This window comes from Dama dama, chromosome 27 (assembly GCF_033118175.1).
Source record: "Dama dama isolate Ldn47 chromosome 27, ASM3311817v1, whole genome shotgun sequence".
NCBI lineage: Eukaryota > Metazoa > Chordata > Mammalia > Artiodactyla > Cervidae > Dama > Dama dama.
Window position 1 is genome coordinate 21315217 of NC_083707.1, and position 22006 is coordinate 21337222.

At 37.3% G+C, this 22006-nt stretch overlaps 1 protein-coding gene and 1 non-coding gene across 7 annotated transcripts in view; one reads left to right on the top strand and one right to left on the bottom strand.

The window, feature by feature from the left end:
- The window catches only part of KIAA1328 (KIAA1328 ortholog), a 406212-nt gene that overhangs the window by 13713 nt on the left and 370493 nt on the right, over nt 1–22006 (bottom strand). The window lies entirely within an intron of this gene.
- On the top strand, nt 3542–3614 carry TRNAE-CUC (transfer RNA glutamic acid (anticodon CUC)). The gene has a single exon. It is a non-coding gene; the product is annotated as a tRNA-Glu (tRNA).

Here is a 22006-nt window from a genome sequence, read left to right on the forward strand (position 1 = left end):
AGCAGTAACAAATTAACCTCAAAATTCCAGTGGCTCAATACAATTTAAATACATCCCATGCTTATGCTATGTGCTCAAAGCAGGTGCAGGCAGACAGTAACTCCACTGTCTCACGAGGTAACGTGAGCCTCACTGTTGTCTTGGCAGGGACAAGAAGCTGAAGAATCTTACAAAGATTCTCCATAGCCACGTAGGATGTGATATAACACTTCTTCTTACATTTCATTGGCCAGAGTCAGTCATGGATTGGAAGAGAGGAGAACTGGGTATTGCTAAACGCCAGTAACGCCCACCACTGAAGAATGGGTCTGAGACATAATTTGGAATGATTCTCTCATTTTACCAATGAAGAAACTGAGGTTCAGAGAAGCAGAAGTCAACTGCTGCGAGTTACAAAGCAACTGGGTGGCAGAGCCAAGTGTTCTTTTAACACAGTTTCCTCGACTTTCTAGACTAGTTTATCTTTAATCTTTCCATCAAGTTAAAAAAGATGTGTAACCAAAGGAACAGTAAAAGAAGAAAACGGTTGCTGTTTCCAACTACAGTAACTCAATGGCTGATTCATGTCAATGTATGACAAAACCCACTTCAATATTGTAAAGTAATTAGCCTCCAACTAATAAAAATAAATGAAAAAAAAAGTATAGTAGGATTAATTATAACTCAGTGTGAACACTGCCATACTCCTATTCAGTGGGGCTATCTTCACCAACAATTTCATCTACCCTAAAGTACAAAGGCTTATCTTCATGGGTTTGCTGTCATCATAAAAATTCCATTTCTCTTGAAGCCACATTCAGTCATGGATTACACTGCGGCAGAAGAACCAGGAAGTCTGCGGTAGGCAGGGACTTGGATTTCAGTGACAGCTCACAGCTGATTTTGTTCAGTAAATATTTTCATAGTACTTTTGCTATCAGGAAAGACCAAATAATCCGGCAGATTAAAAAGCAACAAAACAGCAAGGATTATATTAAACACCAACACTTGAGAAGTCACCCAACTTTACGCCAGAACTATATATGCAATAAAGCAAAATAAAAAGTGAATTCCCATGGTATTTTGTACTAACTACCAATAAAGAGCAGTGTGTTTGCTGAGGTGACATGTGACAGGATTTGATTACCCTGGCCTGACCCCGATGGGGACGTTTTGTTTTCAAATAATGTAAAGGGACATACAACTTATTCAAATCAATAAAATACCATCCCTTGACAAAATCAGACTATATGTTAACCACAGGCATGATGATGTTGACCTTTCTTGCCCTGCACCTCACAGAGCCAGTATTCATGGGTCACCTAGGCACACAGGTTGACTTTAACAGTTTCATTATGGAAAGGTGTCAAGCAGAAGGCTTATTTGGTTTGTTGTGCCAGTCCCATCCAGGAAGCAATCTGAACTTGGCCATACCGGAATTAATCTATCTACCTAGAGCTCTCTTCCCTGTTTTGTTTGCTTCTGACCTAGCAGGACATTTAGATATCCGGGGGAGGATGCAGCCTCCGAAGCTCTGACTTGGCTCCATGCCACCAATTTAAGAAAGGGACGGTCTCACATGGTGTCTGAGGATATTAGCACAAGGCCAGGAAATGAAACAATTTTACAGTCCATCCCATAAGCTGCACTGGGTAGAAAGCGAAGCATGATGCAGGAGCTTTCCCCTTTCATTCTTTTTTCATCTTTGGTGATTTCAGTAGGCCTCTCCTGATTACCCTTCTCTGCTCTTTTCTTTTAAATGATGGAATGTCCCAGAGATTAATCCTCAGCTCTCATGTCTTAGGTAATTTCATTCATCCTCATGACTTTTTTTTTAAATTTTTTCATCCTCATGACTTTTAATAACATCAATATATCAATGACTCCTAAATGTATTGCTCTAACATTAACCTTGCTCTCAAGTTCCAAACTCATACACCAAACTGTTGCCTGGTATCTCCACTTGGCAGTGTGACAGGCCTCAAAACAGAACTCTTCTTTCTTTTCCCTCCAAATCTTGTTCCTCTCCACCAGCCCAGCTGCGCAGGGTTGCCCCAAACCTACTGTGATGCTTGACTCCTACCTCTGGGCCTGTGTGTGTGTTGAATTCTCTCCTTTGGACACTCTTCACTCAGATTTTGCTTATTTGCTTTTCTCTTTTAACAGTGATGAGAATCGGTCATTATTCTGTTTGTGTTATTATCTCCAGGGCCAAGAATGGGATCTGATATAATGTAGGAGCTAAATATTTGTTGACAAAATGAATGGTTCTGTGGCTTAAGTTTAGCACCTTCCTCTATAAGCAGCATTTTCAATCTTTGAAAAGCCAGTCTTTTAAAAAATTACAACATACTGCAAACATTATGAAAGTATTACTCATCCATCTATTCTTGTTTTCCTTTTGTAAAAAAGACAATATACATATGGACTGTGTAAACTACTTTTTCAGTTAAAATGTTGATAATATTTTTTCTGTATAAATTTTTTATAATATCATTTTTCATGACTTCAGGTTACTTTGTCTCCCAGATGCACTCTAATTGAGTTAACCAATCCCCCACTGAAGACAGCTTAGGTTAGGTCCAAGGTCTTCTGAGACTTTAATACTTTTTTTAAAAACACGTTGCTCAGTCATGTCCAACTCTTTTTGCAGCCCATGGACTATAGAGTCCATGGAATTCTCCAGGCCAGAATACTGGAGTGGGTAGCTGATACCTTCTCTAGGGGATCTTCCCAACCAAGGGATCGAACCCCAGTCTCCTGCATTGCAGGCAGATTCTTTACTAGCTGAGCCACCAGGGAAGCCCAAGAATGCTGGAGTGGGAAACGTTTCCCTTCTCCAGGAGATCTTCTCAACCCAGGAATTGAACTGGGGTCTCCTGCATTGCAGGCAGGTTCTTTACCAGCTGAGCTGAACGGAAGCCCCTTCTGAGACTAAATCAGCTGTATCTCTCATTCCTTTTTAAATTATTCAATGCCCATAGGGTATTCTCCACTCCAACTCATCCCAAGTTAGCAGAGCACTGCTATCCCTATATGTTTTATAGTTTTACCCTTTTTACCCAACACTTCCCATGCCCCCACGGCTTCTGGAACTTTCATCTTATGAGATACTCAGCTGTATTTTGTCCTCCTCTTAGAGTACTTCCTCCATCTCCTGTTTTAACTGAAACCTGGCTCTTTCCTGAGTTCAATGCCTCCCCTACATTCTTCTCAGTGAGAACTGCTTATACTTGATGTACCCTATGAATTTTAGGGTCAAGAGGTAGTATTTGGACCATCATTGCTTCCATTTTTGGTTTTTGATCATTATTCTCCTGGTCTCTCATTAAACCTCTACTGCTCCGAGGATCCTGTCATCTGCTATACCACCCTTAACCTTTCTGCATCTATGTCACCCATCTACCCACACACTCTCAATCATGATGATAACACTTGATTTAGTCTTCTCCTTCAGTTCAACTGTTACCATCACACTTGCTAACGTCAACATTACATGAATGGCACTCAACCAGTACTCTTAGTTCTTTGACCTCTCAGGTCAAAGACTTTCTCAGGGAATTCCCTGATGGTCCAGTGGTTAAGACTTGGTGCTCTCACTGCCATGGGCCGGGGTTCAATCCCTGGTCAGGGAACTAAGATCTCACAAGCTGTTGGGTATGGTCAAAAAAGGAAAAAAAAAAAAAAGATTTTCTCAGCAAATCTTTCTTTTTATATTCTGGAGCTTGTGAACAGCCTCTCTTCTGAATTGAGTAATTCAAACATCCCACTACTTCCTGACACCCACATCTTACCCTCAAGCTTGTTTTTTCAGCTACTCCTACCATCTCTGCCCACTGGTCTCAATGGACCATTAATTCAAACAATCATTGTTCTAAGAACTGGGAACAAAGTGGTGAACAAGACAGCTCAAATTTCTGTCCTGGTGGGACTGTTAATAGCATACATTCTTCCCAACCTTTTTCTCTCTTATTTAACTTGAATTTCACGGCCTAGCATTCCAAAAACTCTTTTGACAATGCTTCTAAAAACACATCCCCTGTATTTTTATCCACCCCCGACATCTGGCAAAATCATAACACTGCATGAACCAAATGTCTGTCTTTTCTGTGACTTATAGTTGGTAAACTTAGTGTAAAAAAAACAAGATTAAAGAAACTAGCCAACATACAAACAGCAGATCCAATATAGATTCCCAGTTACTAACCTTAAGTGGGTGCTAAACATTGTCTGCAGAGCTACTGTACTTCTCTAATCAGCTGCTCTGCCCTTCCCATTTCCCTTTTCACAACTTAGGCTAAACAGATGGTCTTGCTTCCCATTTCAGAGAAAGGGGTCATAAAAGAAAAACTGTCTTCCCTTTGTCACTTTCCAAGTGTTTCAGCATTTATCATTTCCTCCTTTTACATGAAAGGAAGTGATCCTTCTCTTAGACAGGGCTAATCACTCCATCTGTACTTCTCAGGAACCTTTTAGTATTGACTCTCCACTCTAGAACCTTCAATCTTTTCCTGTTTACTAGATAACTAAGAGCACTTAGGACATTTACACATTTCCATAACCACACCACTTCTCAATTTTTTCCAACCTGGCTTTCATCTTCTACTACTCTACTAAAATTGAACTCAGCAAATTCACCAGTGACTTCTGTGCTGCTAAATCCAATGGACATTTTATAGTCCTTGTTTTACATGTCTCTCCAGCATTCAATGTGGCTGACTACTTCCTTATAAACTTTAAACTGCTTTATTGAAGTAAAACATACATACAGAAACGTGATCCTATTTAAATCATTACAGCCAAGAGGTTTTTAGTTTAACAGTGTTGTGCAACTATCATAATTTGAGAACATTTCCTTGCCTGCCCCCTCCCAAGAAACCTTGTAGCCATCAGCAGTCACTCTCTATCTCACTCCTTGTGGTTGCCAAATAACACGCCACAGTATGGATATACCAGGCTTCCCTGGTGGCTCAGCAGTAGAGAATCTGCCTGCGATGCAAAAGACGCAGGACATGCAGGTTCAATCCCGGGGTCAGGAAGATCCCCTGGAGGAGGGTATCGCAACCCAATCCAGTATTCTTGCCTAGAGAATCCCATGGACAGAGGAGCCTTGGCAGGCTACAATCCACAGGGTTGCAAAGAGTCAGACACAACTGAAGCAACTTAGCATATACACAATCATGGATATACCACATTTTATTTATCTGTTCATCACATGATAGATATTGGGCTGTTTCTTTCGGCAACTGTGAATAGTGCTGCTTTGAACAGTCATGTATGTGTTTTTAGTAAACACATGTTTTCATCTCTCTTGGGTGGATACCTAAGGATTGGATTATAAACTCTATGGTTAACTTTTTAAGGAACTGTCACACTGTTCTCCAAAGAGGATGTGTCATTTTATTTCAGAATTTGGAGGTCTTTTCTCTGTGACGATTAAGCTTCTTGGAAAAGAGACTTTCAGTGTTCTGGGGGAGAGATTCGGTTTACTTCTGGAACAGGGAAGGAGGGCGACCTTTCTCCATTTGTAGACCTTGAGTTCATCCCCTTTTCAGTGCTACCTGTACATGCTAGATCACTTCAGTCATGTCTGACTCTTTGCAACCTTTTGGACTGTAGCCCGCCAAGCTCCTCTGTCCATGGGGTTCTCCAGGCAAGAATACTGGAGTGGGTTGTCATGCCCTCCTCCAGGGTATCCTCCCAACCCAGGGATTGAACCTGTGTTGCTTATATCTCCTGCATTGGGGCCACCTGAAATCTTCCAAAGTCCTCTCTACTGAATTTATGCAGAGAATTCATCTCCAGTCTGTTGTCTGGGACTCATATTCCATACATGGACTGGAATACTAGGAATACTAGTGGCAGGAGTACTAGGTTTTTGGATTCTTGCTTCAGAAGTCCACCTCATACTATGTTCAGTTCTACCCCACATCACCACTCTTTATTGTTCACGTTGCTTCTAATTCCCAAACTTTTCAAAGTTCTGTGACATCAATCTCTCTTCATTTGTAAAGCCTTCTCAGTGCTTTCTCTGTGGTAGTTTCCTCTGTCCTGTCTAATAAGTTACTAATCCTCCATTCATTTTCCATTTTCCAAAATGTATAAAAATCTCTGGTACATTGATGACTCTTCTCCCATTTCTTTTGTGGATTTATGCCTTTAAATACATTCATTTACTCTCATCTTACTGGCGTCTCAGGAAATAGCAGAGATAAATACAAGTGTTCAATGAATCATCTCAGCTAGGAAATACATTTGCAGGAAGTTTCCATAAATTTCCAGGTTTATTATTAGACATTTCTGAGTTTTTTCACTGCTATTATAAATGAGCTCTCCCTTACCCATTATATTTTTTAAATAGCTAATGTTGGTATCAAGATTTACAGTAATTGAGTTCTGAATATTGTTGAACTCTCTTAATTTTTAAGATTATTTTTTCAATAGATTTTTATGGGTTTTATGGGTGAACAGTTATATCGAATATAGATAATCATAAGGTTTATCTATTTTCCCATATTAGTATTACCTTTTCTTATATTATTGTATTGGCTAGAACTCCCAGGGAGTTGCTAAAACTACAATTTTCATAGGCACCTTTGTACAATTCTGATCTAATAGGAATTATTCTATGTTTTTTGCTATTAAGTATTTCCCATCTAGACATTCTTTATTACATTAAGAAGTGTTTTCTCTTTTGGCTTACTAAAATCAGAAATGAAAAGTTAATTCTACCAAGTAAACAACTTTTAAGTATAGACTGAAATGATAATATATATTTTTATCTTTGATATACTGTTGAGATATATTCTATTTCTGGCTTCCAAAATATATAGCAACCATGTTTTAATTCTTAGAATATATTCTGCTTGGGTACATAGAATTATTCTTTACACTTACTCTTAAATTAGACCTGTATGATTACTTTAGGGTTTAAAACATCTATATTTATGGGGAATATTTGTTTATAATCTTTCTTATGTACAAATGGCCAATAAACACATGAAAAGATGCTCAAAATCACTAATTATTAGAGAAATGCAAATGAAAATGACAACGAGGTATCACCTTGCACCAGTAAGAACTGCCATCATAAAAAAAACCTGAAACAATAAATTCTGGAGAGGGAGTGGAGAAAAGTGAACAATCTTGTACTGCTGGTGGGGATGTAAATTGATACAGCCACTATGGAGAACAGTATAGAGACTCCTTAGAAAACTAGGAATAAAACTACCATATGACCTAGCAATCCCATTACTGAGCATATACCCTGAAAAAACCATAACTGAAAAAGACACAAGTACCACAATACTCAGAGCAGCACTACTTACAATAGCTAGGACATGGGCAAATAACCTAGACATCCGTCGGCAGATGAATGGATAAAGAAGATGTGGTACATATATACAATGGAGTATTATTCAACCATAAAAAGGATGAATTTGAGTCAGTCTAGTGAGGTGGATGAACCTAGAGTCTGTTATACACAGTGAAGGAAGTCAGAAAGAGAAAAACAAATATCATATTGCAATGCTTATACATGGAATCTAGAAGAAATGCAAAAAGGCAAAATGGCTGCCTGAGGCAGCCTTACAAATAGCTGAGAAAGAAGAGAAGGGAAAGGCGAAGGAGAAAAGGAAAGATATACTCATCTGAATGCAGAGTTCCAAAGAATAGCAAGAACAGATAAGAAAGCTTTCCTAAGTGATCAATGCAAAGAAATAGAGAAAAACAATAGAATGGGACAGACTAGAGATCTCTTCAAGAAAATTAGAGATACCAAAGCAACATTTCATTCAAAGATGGGCATACAAAAGGACAGAAACGGTATGGATTTAACAGAAGCAGGATAGATTAAGAAGTGGCAAGAATACATAGAAACACTAATCAAAAGAGATCTTAATGACCCAGATAACCACAGTGGTGTGATCACTCACCTAGAGCCAGATATAGTGAAATGCAAAGTCAGGTGGGCCTTAGGAAAGCATCACTATGAACAAAGCTAGTAGAGGTGATGGAATTCAAGCTGAGTCATTTCAAATTCTAAAAGATGATGCTGTGAAAGTGCTGCACTCAATAGGCCTGCAAACTTGGAAAACTCAGCAGTGGCCACAGGACTGGAAAGGGTCAGTTTTCATTCCAATCAGAAAGAAAGGCAATGCCAAAGAATGTTCAAACTACTGCACAATGGCACTCATCTCACATGCTAGTAAAGTAATGCTCAAAATTCTCCAAGCCAGGCTTCAATAGTACGTGAACCATGAACTTCCAGATGTTCAAGCTGGATTTAGAAAAGGCAGAGGAACTGAGACCAAATTGCCTGCATCCACTGGATCACAGAAAAAGCAAAAGAGTTCCAGAAAAACATCTACTTCTGCTTCATTGACTATGCTAAAGCCTTTGACTGTGTGGATCACCACAAATTGTGGAAAAATTTTAGAGATATGGGAATACCAGACTACTTTACCTGCCTCCTGAGAAACCTGCGTGCAGGTCAAGAAGCAACAGTTAGAACCAGACATGGAAAAGTGGACTGGTTCAGAATTGGGAAAGGAGTATGTCAAGGCTGTATATTGTCACCCTGCTTATTTAACGTATATGCAGAATACATCATGTGAAATGCTGGGCTGGATGAAGCACAAGCTGGAATGAAGACCGCCAGGAAATAAATCAATAACCTCGGATATGCAGATGACACCACCATTATGGCAGAAAGTGAAGAAGAACTAAAGAGCCTCTTGATGAAAGTAAAAGAGGAGAGTGAAAAAGTTGGCTTAAAACTCAACATTCAGAAAACTAAGATCACGGCATCCAGTCCCATCACTTCATGGCAAACAGGTAGGGAAACAATGGAAACAGTGACAGACTTTATTTTCTCGGGCTCCAAAATCACTGCAGATGGAGACTGCAGCCATGAAATTAAAAGATGCTTGCTCCTTGGAAGAAAAGTTATGAGCAACCTAGACGGCTTATTAAAAAGTGGAGACATTACTTTGCCAACAAAGGTCCATATAGTCAAAGATATCATTTTTTCCCAGTAGTCATGTATGGATGTGAGAGTTGGACCATAAAGAAGGCTGAATGCTGAATGATGCTTTTGAACTGTGGTGTTGGATAAGACTCTTGAGAGTCCTTTGGACTGCAAGGAGATCCAACCAGTCAATCCTAAAGGAAATCAGACCTGAATATTCATTGGAAGGACTGATGCTGAAGCTGGAGCTCCAGTACTTTGGCCACCTGAAGCGAAGAGCTGACTCATTAGAAAAGACCGTTATGCTGGGAAAGATTGAAAGCAGGAGGAGAAGGGGACAACAGAGGGTGTGATGGTTGGATGGAATCACGGACTCGATGGACATGAGTTTGAGAAAGCTCTGGAAGTTGGTGAAGGACAGGGAAGCCAGGCGTGCTACATTCCATGGGGTCTCAAAGAGTCAGACACAACTGAGCAACTGAACAGCAACAACCTATTTGCAGGGAAGGAGCAGAGACACAGATACAGAGAATGGACTTGTGGACAAAGTGGGGGAAGAAAACACTGGGATGGATGGAGAAAGTAGCATCGATATAGATATACACTACATTTGTAAAACAGACAGCTGGTGAGAAGTTGCTATATAATACAGAGAACCCAGACAGGTGGCTCTGTGATGATCTAAAGGAATGAGATGGGGCAGGGGAGGGAGGCTCAAGAGGGAAGGGATATAAGTTTTATGGCTGATTTGTGTTATTGTACAGCAAAAGTCATCACAACATTGTAAAGCAATTTTTCTCCAATTAAAAAAGAAAAATAAAAGAAAAAATTTCCTTCTCATGATTCTTTGAGGTTTCCCTGGTGGCTCAGATGGTAAAGAATCTGCCTGCAATGCAGGAGACGTGGGTTCAATCCCTGAGTCAGGAAGATCCTCTGGAGAAGAAAATGGCAATCCACTCCAGTATTCTTGCCTGGAAAATCCCATGGATAGAGGAGACTGGTGGGCTACAGTCCATAGTGTTGCAAAGAGTCAGACATGCCTGAGTGAGTAACACTATGATTCTTTATATCCCTATATATTATTCTTACCTCAGTGGGAGAAAAGGAATAGTACCAAGAAAGAATGAATTCATAAAGAAGGTAGAAGGATAACCAATTACCACACTAGGCTAGGAGTCCTAGAATAGGTCTTTCTTCTCAGGAATCCTAAAAGAGTTCCTCTCAAAAGTTTTCTACTTTTTAACTGCTAAAGCAAACCTAGGCTGGCATTCAGGTTTCTGAAAAATAGAAGATACGGTGTATTTTTTAAGTGCTTTACAATTACTTGTCAACCATCAAGACAAAGGGTGATTAACTGAACTGTATACTTAAAATGGTTAAGTTGATAAATTTAAGCTTTATACTGCTTTTCCACTATTTAAAATGAGGGTCCTTTGGAATGGACATGTACACTTTGCTATATTTAAAAACGGGTAGTCTACTGTATAGCACAGGGAACTCTGCTCAATGTGATGTGACAGCCTAGATGGGAGGGGAGTTTGGAGGAGAATACATACATGTATATGTATGGTTGAGTCACTTTGCTGTTCACCTCAAACTATCACAACATTGTTAATCAGCTACACTCCAATATAAAACAAAAAGTTTTAAATTAAAGAAAAGAAAAACAGGTAGTCTTGAACGTGCCTGTGAGACTGCAGATCTCATAGGAGAACTACTCACATAGATGCAGAGACAGATAGGTGCAGACACAGGATTGAGGGTAATACTCAGAATCTTACCTTCTATCTCTTGTTCTCCATTCAGCAGAGGTGCTATCATGAAAGGATTCTGCTAACCCTAATTTAATATATTTCTTCTTGAAGTGCATATAAGTCATAGAGTGAATATTATGCGAAGTCAGTGCAACTTGAAGGGAGGCTAAAGAATTTACCAGAACATCAATGAGTATATGGGAGACCCTCTAATCAACAATTTTGATATAACATATTAAAAAGCAAACATAACAAAGTAAAATTTCTTAGTTATGTTATATATGTCTTTCTATAATATTTACCTTTTCATCTGAGACTCAGTTTCCCACATAGGAAGAAGAAGGAACTAAAACGGTCACAATAATTTTGAAGAAGAAGACAAAATTGGATAGCTCATACAACATGGTTTTAAGACTTACTGTAAAGCTACATTAATCAAGACAATGTGGTATTAGTGAAGAATGGATATGCAGATTAACAGAAAAACATGAGTCCAGAAATATATCAAGACAAAAAATATGATCAACTGAGGTTTTTACAGATGCAAAGTCAATTGAGTAGAAAGGATAATCTTTTCAACAAATAGTGTTGCAACAACTAGACATATGTGAGCAAAAAAAAGAACTTGTAGCACAAATCTCACACCTTAACATAAAAATTAACCTTACATTAACCAAGAAAGACCACATTCTGGGCCATAAAATATATGTTAACAAACTGAAAAAAACTAGAAATCATATAAATCATATGCTGTCTGCCCTCAGAACATAATGGAAGTAAATTAGAAATCAGCAACAGAAAGATAACTGGAAAATCCCAGAATGCACAGAGTAATAAACTCCACACTTCTAAATAACCGAAGGGTCAAAGAAGAAATCTTAAGATAAAATTAAGTAAGTTTTGAATTAAATAAAAATGAAAACATAACATACTAAACTTTGTGGGATGCAGTGAAAGCGGTGCTTAGAGGGAAATTTATAGCACTGAATGCATACATTAGAAAAAAGAAATCTAAAATCAGTCACCTAAGTATCTACTTCAGGAAACTAGAAACAGAAGAGAAAATTAATTCTAACGTAAGCAGAAAAGAAGAAATAATATGACGTAGAGCAGAAATCAGTATAACTGAAAACAGAAAACAATAGAGAAAAATCAGTGAAACAGAAAGCTAGTTCTTTTAAAAATCACTAAAATCAGTAAGTCTTTAGACAAATAATTAAGGGAAAAAAACAAAACAGATGGAAGAAATAACTCACACCAGAAAGGAAAGACAATATATCACTATAGACCCTGTGGACATTAAAAGGATAGTCAAAGAATATTATGAACTACACTCACAAGTGTAATAACCTAGATGAAATGGAGCAATTCTTTAAGATGCAATCTGTCAAATCTCAAGATTTGGCAAGAAGAAATAGAAAACTTGAATAGGCCTTAACTATTAAATAAATTGAATTGATAATTAATAAGATCTTCTAAAACAGAAAGCATAAGGTCCAGATGGGTTCACTGGTGAATTCTAGCAAACACTTCAGGGAGAAATTATACCAACTCTCTACAACTTTTTTCAGAGGATAGAAGCAGAGGGAATTCTTAACACATTCTATGAGGCAGCATTACTATCATATCAAAACCAAAGGCATTACAAAAAAACCCACTGTAGACCAACCTCTATTATGAACATAGATGCAAAAATCCTCAATCAAGTGGGATTTATCTCAGATATGCAAGGCTGATTCAACATTTAAAAAAAAACTATAAATGTGGACCACATCAATAGGTTAAAAAAAATTATCATAGCAATAGATCTGAAAAAGTATTTGACAAATTCAACAGCTATTTGTGATAAAAAAAAAAAAAACCCTCCCAGTAAAGTAGGAATGGAGGGAACTTCCTCAACTTGATATGAATATCTACAAAAAATCTACAGCTAGCATCATACTTAATGTTGATAAACTTGAATTTTCCTACTAAGTTCAGATACAAGGCAAGAATATCCTCTCACCACTCCTTTTCAACATCATATTGGAAATGCTAACTAATGTATTAAGACAAGAAAAGTAAATAAAAGGTATACAGACTGGAAAAGAAGAAATAAAACTGTCCTCGTATACAGAAGATACGATTTTCTATGTGGAAAATCCAAAAGAATCAACAAAATCCTCCTAAAACTAATAAGCAATTATAGCTAAAGTTGCAGCATACAAGACTGACAAAAGTCAACTGCTTTCTAGTACAGCAGAAACCAACAGATAGATTTTTGAAATAAAAATACTATTTACACTAGCACAATGCAAAATGAAATGCTTAGGTATAAATCTTAGGTAGAAGATATATATGAGGAAAACTACAAAACTGATGAACAAAGTAAAAAAAGAACTAAGTAAATGAAGAGGTATTCCATTTTCATGGATAAGAAGATAGTATTGTTAAGTTGTTAATTCACAATTTTAACTACAGATTCAACATAATCCCAATCAAAATCCCAACTTGATATGATAAACCCACAGCAAACATTATCCTCTATGGTGAAAAATTGAAAGCATTTCCCCTAAAGTCAGGAATAAGACAAGGGTGCCCACCCTCACCACTACTATTCAACATAGTTTTGGAAGTTCTAGTCACAGCAATCAGAGAAGAAAAAGTAATAAAAGGAACCCAGACTGGAAAAGAAGTAAAACTCTCACTGTTTGCAGATGACATGATCCTCTACACAGAAAACCCTAAAGACACCACCAGAAAATTACTAGAGCTAATCAATGAATATAGTAAAGTTGCAGGATATAAAATTAATACACAGAAATCCCTTGCATTCCTATACACTAACAATGAGAAAACAGAAAGAGAAATTAAGGAAACAATTCCATTCACCATTGTGATGAAAAGAGTAAAATACTTAGGAATAAATCTACCTAAGGAAACAAAAGACCTATATATAGAAAACTATAAAACACTGATGAAAGAAATCAAAGATGACACAAATAAATGGAGAAATATACCATGTTCATGGATCAGAAGAATCAATATAGTGAACATGAATATACTACCCAAAGCAATCTACAGATTCAATGCAATCCCTATCAAGTTACCAGCGGTATTTTTCAGAGAACTAGAACAAATAATTTCACAATTTGTATGGAAATACAAAAAACCTCAAATAGTCAAAGCAATCTTGAAAAAGAAGAATAGAAATGGAGGAATCCACTTGCCTGATTTCAGATTATACTACACTACAAAGTTACAGTCATCAAGACAGAATGGTACTGGCACAAAGACAGAAATACAGATCAATGGAACAAAATAGAAAGCCCAGGGATAAATCCATGCACCTATGGACACCTCATCTTTGACAAAGGAGGCAAGAATATACAATGGAGAAAAAACAGTCTCTTTAACAAGTGGTGCTGGGGAAACTGGCCAACACCTGTAAAAGAATGAAACTAGAACACTTTCTAACCCCACACACAAAAATAAACTCAAAATGGATTAAAGATCTAAATGTAAGACCAGAAACTACAAAACTCCTAGAGGAAAACAGAGGCAAAATACTCTCTGACATAAATCACAGCAGAATCCTATATGACCCACCTCCGACAGTAACGGATATAAAAGCAAAAATAAACAAATAGGACCTAATTAAACTTAAAAGTTTTTGAACAATGAAGGAAACTATAAGCCAGGTGAAAAGACAGCATTCAGAATGAGAGAAAATAACAGCAAATGGAGCAACTGACAAAAAATTAATCTCAAAAATATACAAGCAGCTTATGTAGCTCAATACCAGAAAAATAAACGACCCAATCAAAAAATGGGCCAAAAAACTTGGCAGACATTTCTTCAAAGAAGACATATAGATGGCTAACAAACACATGAAAAGATGCTCAACATCACTCATTATCAGAGAAATGCAAATCAAAACCACAATGAGGTACCATTACACGCCAGTCAGAAGGGCTGCTATCAAAAAGTCTACAAACAATAAATGTTGGAGAGGGTGTGGGGAAAAGGGAACCTTCTTACCCTGTTGGTGGGAATACAAACTAGTATAGCCACTATGGAGAACAGTGTGGAGATTCCTTAAAAAACTGGAAATAGAACTGCCATATGACCCAGCAATCCCACTGCTGGGCATACACACCAAGGAAACCAGAACTGAAAGAGACATGTGTACCCCAATGTTCACCGCAGCACTGTTTATAATAGCCAGGACATGGAAGCAACCTAGATGTCCATTGGCAGATGAATGGATAAGAAAGTTGTGGTACATATACACAGTGGAATATTATTCAGCTATTAAAAAGAATGCATTTGAGTCACTTCTAATGAGGTGGATGAAACTGGAGCCTATTATACAGAATAAAGTAAGTCAGAAAGAAAAACACCAATACAGTATATTAATGCATATATATGGAATTTAGATAGATGGTAACAATGATCCTATATGTGAGACAGCAAGAGACACAGATATAAAGAACAGACCTTTGGACTCTGTGGGAGAAGGCAAGGGTGGGATGATTTGAGAGAATAGCATTGAAACATGTATACTATCATATGTGAAATAGATGACCAGTCCAAGTTTGATGCATGAAACGGGGCACTCAAAGCCAGTGCACTGGGACAACCCTAAGGGATGGGATGGGGAGGGAGGTGGGAGGGGGGTTCAGGATGGGGGACACATGTACACCCATAGCTGATTCATGTCAATGTATAGCAAAAACCACTACAATATTGTAAAGTAATTAGCCTCCAATTAAAATAAATAAATAAAATTTAAAAATTCCCAACATGCTATTTTGTGGATATTGAGAAACTGATTCTAAAGTTAATGTGTAGAGGCAAAAGATCCAGAACATAAAACACAGAAATGAAGGAGAAGAACAAAGTTGAGACCAATTCTATCTGTCTTCAAGACTTACTATAAAGCTACAGTAATGAAGAGAGTGTGGTATTGGCAAAAAGAAATAGACAAGTAGATCAGTGAAACAGAATACAGAGCCCACATAAATACAATCAATTGATCTCCAACAAAAGAACACAGGCAATGAAATGGAGCAAAGATAACCTTTTCAATACATACTTGAAGATAGCCTTGAACAACTAGATATGCAGAAAAATGAATCTGGACACAGGCCTTATACCTTTCACAATAATTAACTCAAAATGCAAAGTGCAAAACTATAAAGCTCCTAGAAGATAAATAGGAGGAAATGTGAATGACCTTGAGTATAATAATTACTCCTTAAACACCACACCAAATCCACTATCCATGAAAGAAATAATTGATAAAATGGACTTCATTAAAATGAAAAAACATCAGCTCTGCAAAAGACAATGTCAAGAGAACCGGAAGATAAATCACAAACTGGGAGAGAATATTTGCAAAACCCATATCCAATAAAAGATTATCAAAAATATACAAAGAACCCTGACAACTCAACAATATGAAAACAAATGACCTGATTAAAAAAATGGACTAAAGATCTTAGCAGACAGACATATTTCTTTTTTTTTTTTTTAGATAGACATATTTCTAAAGAAGATATACAGATGGCGAATAAGCATATGAAAAGATGACCACATCTATGTCATCAAGAAAATGCAAATTAAAACAATGAGATACCACTCCACACCTGTGTGTGTTTGTGTGTTAGTCGCTCAGTTGGGTCTAACTCTTTGCGACCCCATGGTCTGTCCATGGGATTCTCCAAGCAAGAATACTGGAGTGGGTTGCCACTTCTTATTCCACCACACCTATGAAAATGGCCTAAATCTGGAACACTGACAAAACTCATTGCTAGTGAGGATGTGCAGCAGCATGAACTCTCACTTATTGCTAGTGGAAATGTAAAACGGCACAGCCACTTTAGAACACAAACTGGCAGTTTCTTAGAAGACTAAACATATTCTTAGCCTATGGTCCCATAATCATGCTCCTTGACATTTACCCAAAAGCTTAAAACTTGTGTCCACACAAAAACTTGCACATAGATGTTTACAGCAGCCTTACTCATAACAGATAAAACTTGGAAGCAACCAAGAGGTTCATTAGAAGGTAAATGGACAAATAATGATGTGAATGAATGTGGTACAACCAGACAAGGAATATTATTCAGCACTAAAAACAAATGAACTATCAAGTCATAAAAAAAAAATGGAGGGAGTTTACATATATATTACTAGGACAAAGTAGCCAATCTGGAAAGGTTACACACTGAATGATTCCATCTGTATGACATTCTAGAAAAGGCATAACTACAGAGACAGTAAAAAGATTGCTGGCTGACAGGAGCTGGGGGAGAGGGATGAACAGGCAGAGCACAGAGGGGTTTTATGGCACTGAGAATGCTCTGTATCGTACTATAACTATGGACACATGCCATCATAAGTTTGCCTTAATTCAGAATGTAAACCACCAAGAGTGTACATAATGTAAACTATGGACTTTGGCTGATAATGATGTGTCAATGTTGGCTCATGCATCAGTTATAACAAACATACCTCTCAAGTGGGGCCTGTTGATGTGGGCTGTGTTGATAATGGGGGAAGTTATGCAGTGTAGGGGCAGGGAGTACGTGAGAAATATCTTTATCTTTCTCTTAATTTTGCTGTGAACCCCAAACTGCTCTCTGGTATTTATAACATGCTGCTGCTAAGTCACTTCAGTTGTGTCTGACTCTGTGCAACCCCATAGACGGTAGCCCACCAGGCTCCTCCATCCCTGGGATTCTCCAGGTAAGAACACTGGAGTGGGTTGCCATGTCCTTCTCCAATGCATGAAAGTGAAAAGTGAAAGTGAAGTTGCTCAGCCGAGTCCGACTCTTGTGACCCCATGGACCATAGCCCACCAGGCTCCTCCGTCCATGGGATTCTCCAGGCCAAGAGTACTGGAGTGGGTTGCCATTTCCTTCTCTGGGAATTTATAACATATGTATAAATTAAATGTACAATAACAATAGCACAGAAGCTGGGAGGGGGAAAGTGAGAGTATACTGTTGTATGGGTCTTATATGTTGTTGTTTAGCTGCTAAGTTGTGTTTGACTCTTTTGCGATCCCATGGACTGTAGCCCACCAGACTCCTCTGTCCATGGGATTTCCCAGGCAAGAATACTGGAGTGGGTTGTCATTTCCTTCTCCAGGTTATCTTCCTCACCCAGGGATCGAACTCATGTCTTGATTCCTGGCAGGTGGACTGTTTACCACTCAGCCACCAGGGAAGCCAGTGGGTCTTATACCATACATTAAATGCATTAATATTACTTAAAGGTAGACTGTTCTAGTTATTTGAAACTATTGTGAATGGCACTGTTGCATTAATTTCAGTTTCCAATTGTTCAGTGTTAGTATATAAAAGTACTATTGAATTCTGAGTTGTTGGTCTTTTATCCTGTATCCCTTAATAAACTCCCTTAGTTCTAGGAACTTTTCTGTAGAGTACATGGGATTTTCTATGCAGATCATCATTTCATCTTTGAATAGGGACAGTTTTATTTATCTTTTTCCAATTCTTCATCTGAAGTACTAGCATTTCTTATAGAGCAGGTCTGCAGGTGGTGAATTCTGTTTCCTTCATCTGAGAGTGTCTTCATTTCTTTTCCCCTCAAAGATATTATATTTCCACCAGAGCTAAAATTCTGAGTTGATCTTTCTTTTCCCTCAGCCCTTTAAAACTTCTATTATTCTTGGTTTCTGATGAGAAATATATAGATTTGAATTATTGCTCCCATATATGATATACACCATTTTTTTCCTGGCAATTCCCAGTATTGGAATTCTTTCTAGTTTTTACAAGTCTAATTATGATGTGTCTAGGAGAGATGTCTTTGAATTGATCTTGCTTGGGTTTGCTGAGTTTCTTGTTTTCTAGTGTCCTTTACTGAATATGAAATATTTTATTCTAATTTCTTTTTCTCTTTCTGGTATTTTTACAGGTCCATGAGGTTCTCTTTATATATCTTTTCCAGTCTTTTTTCTTCTCTCTGTTGTCCACACTAGATAATCTCTAGTGATTTATCTACAAGGTTAATAACCCTTTCCTCTATCATTTCTATTCTGCCATTAAGCTCATCAGTGGATTTTAAAATTTCAGTTACTCTTTCAGTTCTAAAATACTCATTTAGCTCTTTATATTTTCTATTTCTATGCTGAGATTGTCTATCTTTCCATTGTTTGAAGTGTGTTTGCCCTTACTTCATGAAGCATGGTTATGACAGTTGCTTTAATGCTGTCTAATAAATCCCAAGGTTTGGCATCTATTGATTGTCTTTTCTCTTGTAAGTTGAGATTTCCAAAGTTCTTCATATGCTGAGTAATTTCAGACTGTGTCCTGAACATTTTGAAAATTTATGTCATCTGGCTCCTGTCTGTGCTCAATCTCTCAGTCGTGTCCAACCCTTTGCAACCCCATGGGCTATAGCCCACCCTACTTCTCTGTCCATGGACTTTTTCAGGCAAGAATACTGGAGTGGGTTGCTATTCCCTGCTCCAGAGGATCTTCCTGACCTAGGGATCAAGCCCATGTTTCTTGGTTCTCCTGCACTGGCAAGTGGATCCTTTACCACTTTGCCACCTGGTAAGTTGGTTTTGTTTAAATTCTAAAGAGACTGTTGATTTTGCTTTGTTATGTTCTTTGTAGCAGGCATTCAACCAGGATTGGTTCAGGACACGGTTCCAAATTGTTTTCACAATTTTTTTTTTTTTTTTTTTTTTTACAATACCAGTTAAAATTTCAAAGTATTTGCAGTGCTACCTGGATCAGTCCCATATATGTCCTACCCAGCAAGCAGTGTGGAACCTGGGTAGTGGTCAACACTCTAGTTCAAAGCCTGTGATCTGCTACCTAGAGAAGCTGTCAGAAATGTTTTTCTGTAAAGAATCAAATAGTAAATATTGTAGGCTTTGCTAGCCAAGAAGCAAAATTCATGAGAAGACTTTCTTCTACAACAAGAGAGAAAACAAATTCCACAAAGTTTTTATTGACAAAATTTAAAATGGAGTAATAATTGAGTATACTTTTTTCTTTTTCATTCAGGCCCACTAAGGAAAAGAATTCTTTTTTGGGGAGGAGAGAATTTCATTTAACTGGTGTTCAAAGTTAATGTTTCCTATCATCCAAATTTAAAATGTTCATTTGTTAATGCTAATCTACAATGAGATTTTAAAATATATTTCATATGTGAAAATGCAGATAGGTACCATTAAATAGTGATATTAATGTACAAGAATATGATTTTAATTGATAATACATAGAATTCGATTTGGTTCTTCTCTTAATATTTGCCTTTTAACATGTCATTACACTAAAGATTAATCACTCCAATTGATGGTTAGGTAGACCTGCACAGTTAAATTTTGCAACATAGAAATATCCTTTCTTTGCATTTGCATCCAAGACAGAAGAACATTCCTGGAACTGTAGGTTGAGCTCAGAAATCACATTCATTATAAATTTGTATGAGAATGAAGTTCTTCCTTTTTTTAACTTTTGACAGCATGAGAAGTATAAAAAAACCCGGTATTTTTTTGTGATTCAAACGAAGTTAGCTGTCACTAAAATGACTATCAAAGGACCAGTTTATATATAAGCATCTGTTTTGCCTTATCATTTTAGGTTGAATTCATTAAGAAACATTGTCAAATATGCAACAAAAGCTAATTTTCAAGGTGAATCAAGTGTTCAATAATATAGGTCAAAGGGGATTTTTCTTGTTCAGAAAAATCTCAATCTGTGTCCCCACCCCTGAAAATCGCAAAACTAAAAAAAAAAAATCACAAAGTCCTTACCACTTCTAAGCCACTGAACTACTGTGCGGCAAGTCAGGATATTCATTCTTTATATCAAAAACTCATGGAACTGATGGTGGTTAAGGCCATGAGAAAAAATATATTTGGCTATTGACACCACTGATTCAATAACACATAATTAATTAAACTATTTTCCTCAAAGTAGCTGCTGACATATAAAAGGATAAATAACCACATTTTAAATACCTTATTTTTTTTACAAGCTTTGTAAATAGGGTTAATTAAAATCTTTTTCAGCTCCACACATAATTTGCCACCATCAGCTGTAATACATCTTAGCAGATTCTACTTCAGGAGGTATTGATGTAGCATTTTCTTGAAAATATTCTTGCCTGTAATTGTTTCCCATAGATGTTCATGTTCACGGGAGGTAATTCTTCAGTCACTGGTATGGATTTGGCACTGACTCCAACTGAACCATATCCAAAACATCAGTCAACTCATTGAGTCAAGGAAAACCACCTGAAATCATTTGCCTTGTTTTTAAATTGAGTGTTGATGCTCCTCCCAGTATTAGCTTTTTAAGCAATTTTAGACACTAGAGATATCTAGAGTGCTCTCTTTTTGTAGCTCTCTCCTATCCACTCCTCTGCCCTGCAAACACTAGCCACCTTGGCATCATCAGGATTCCAATGCTGCCTTCTCAAGTCAGTGAACTTGTTGGGATCCATGGAGGTTCCTGATTCATGGTCTAGAAATGTAATTGTAGAGCTAACCTCACTTATTTCTCCTCTTTTCATGGATAACTGTCCTTGATATGCAATATTTGAAAACAGTTGTTTCATGTCTTTTGTCTGCTTGTTTACTCATTCAGGTGGGAAAATGAATTCAATCCTTGTTGCTCCATCTTGGTTGGAAAAGGAAGCACCTTGATCTAGACTTGGATTTCAAAAGCAAGCTTGAAGAACATGCTCTAAGTCACATTATATACAAAAGTAAACTCTAAATGGATTAAAGATGTAAATGTAAGACCTGAAATCATAAACTCCTAGAAGAAAACATAGGCAATACATTTTTTGACATCATTCTTAGGAGAAAAAAATTTTTTTTGATATGTCTCCTCAGGCAAGGGAAATAAAAAGAGTTAAACATTTTTGATAGAGTAATATAAATCAATGAATATGAATCTCTTATATATTAGTTAAAAATAAAATCACTTGCAATATTAAAAAAAGCAAATATAAACAAATGGGACTACATCAGACTAAGAAGCTTTTGTACAACGAAGGAAACCATCAACAGAAGGAAAAGACAGCATACTAACTGGGAGAAGATATTTGCAAACATATCCAATAAGAAGTTAATATCCAAATACACAAAGAACTCATGTAACTCAACATTAAAAAAAACAACCAATTAAAAAATGGGCAGAAGATCTGAACAGACATTTTTCCAAAGAACACCTGCAGATGGCCAACAGACACATGAAAAGATGCTCAACCTCACTGATCATCAGAGAAATGCAAATCAAAAGCCCAATGAGATACCACCTCACACACCTGT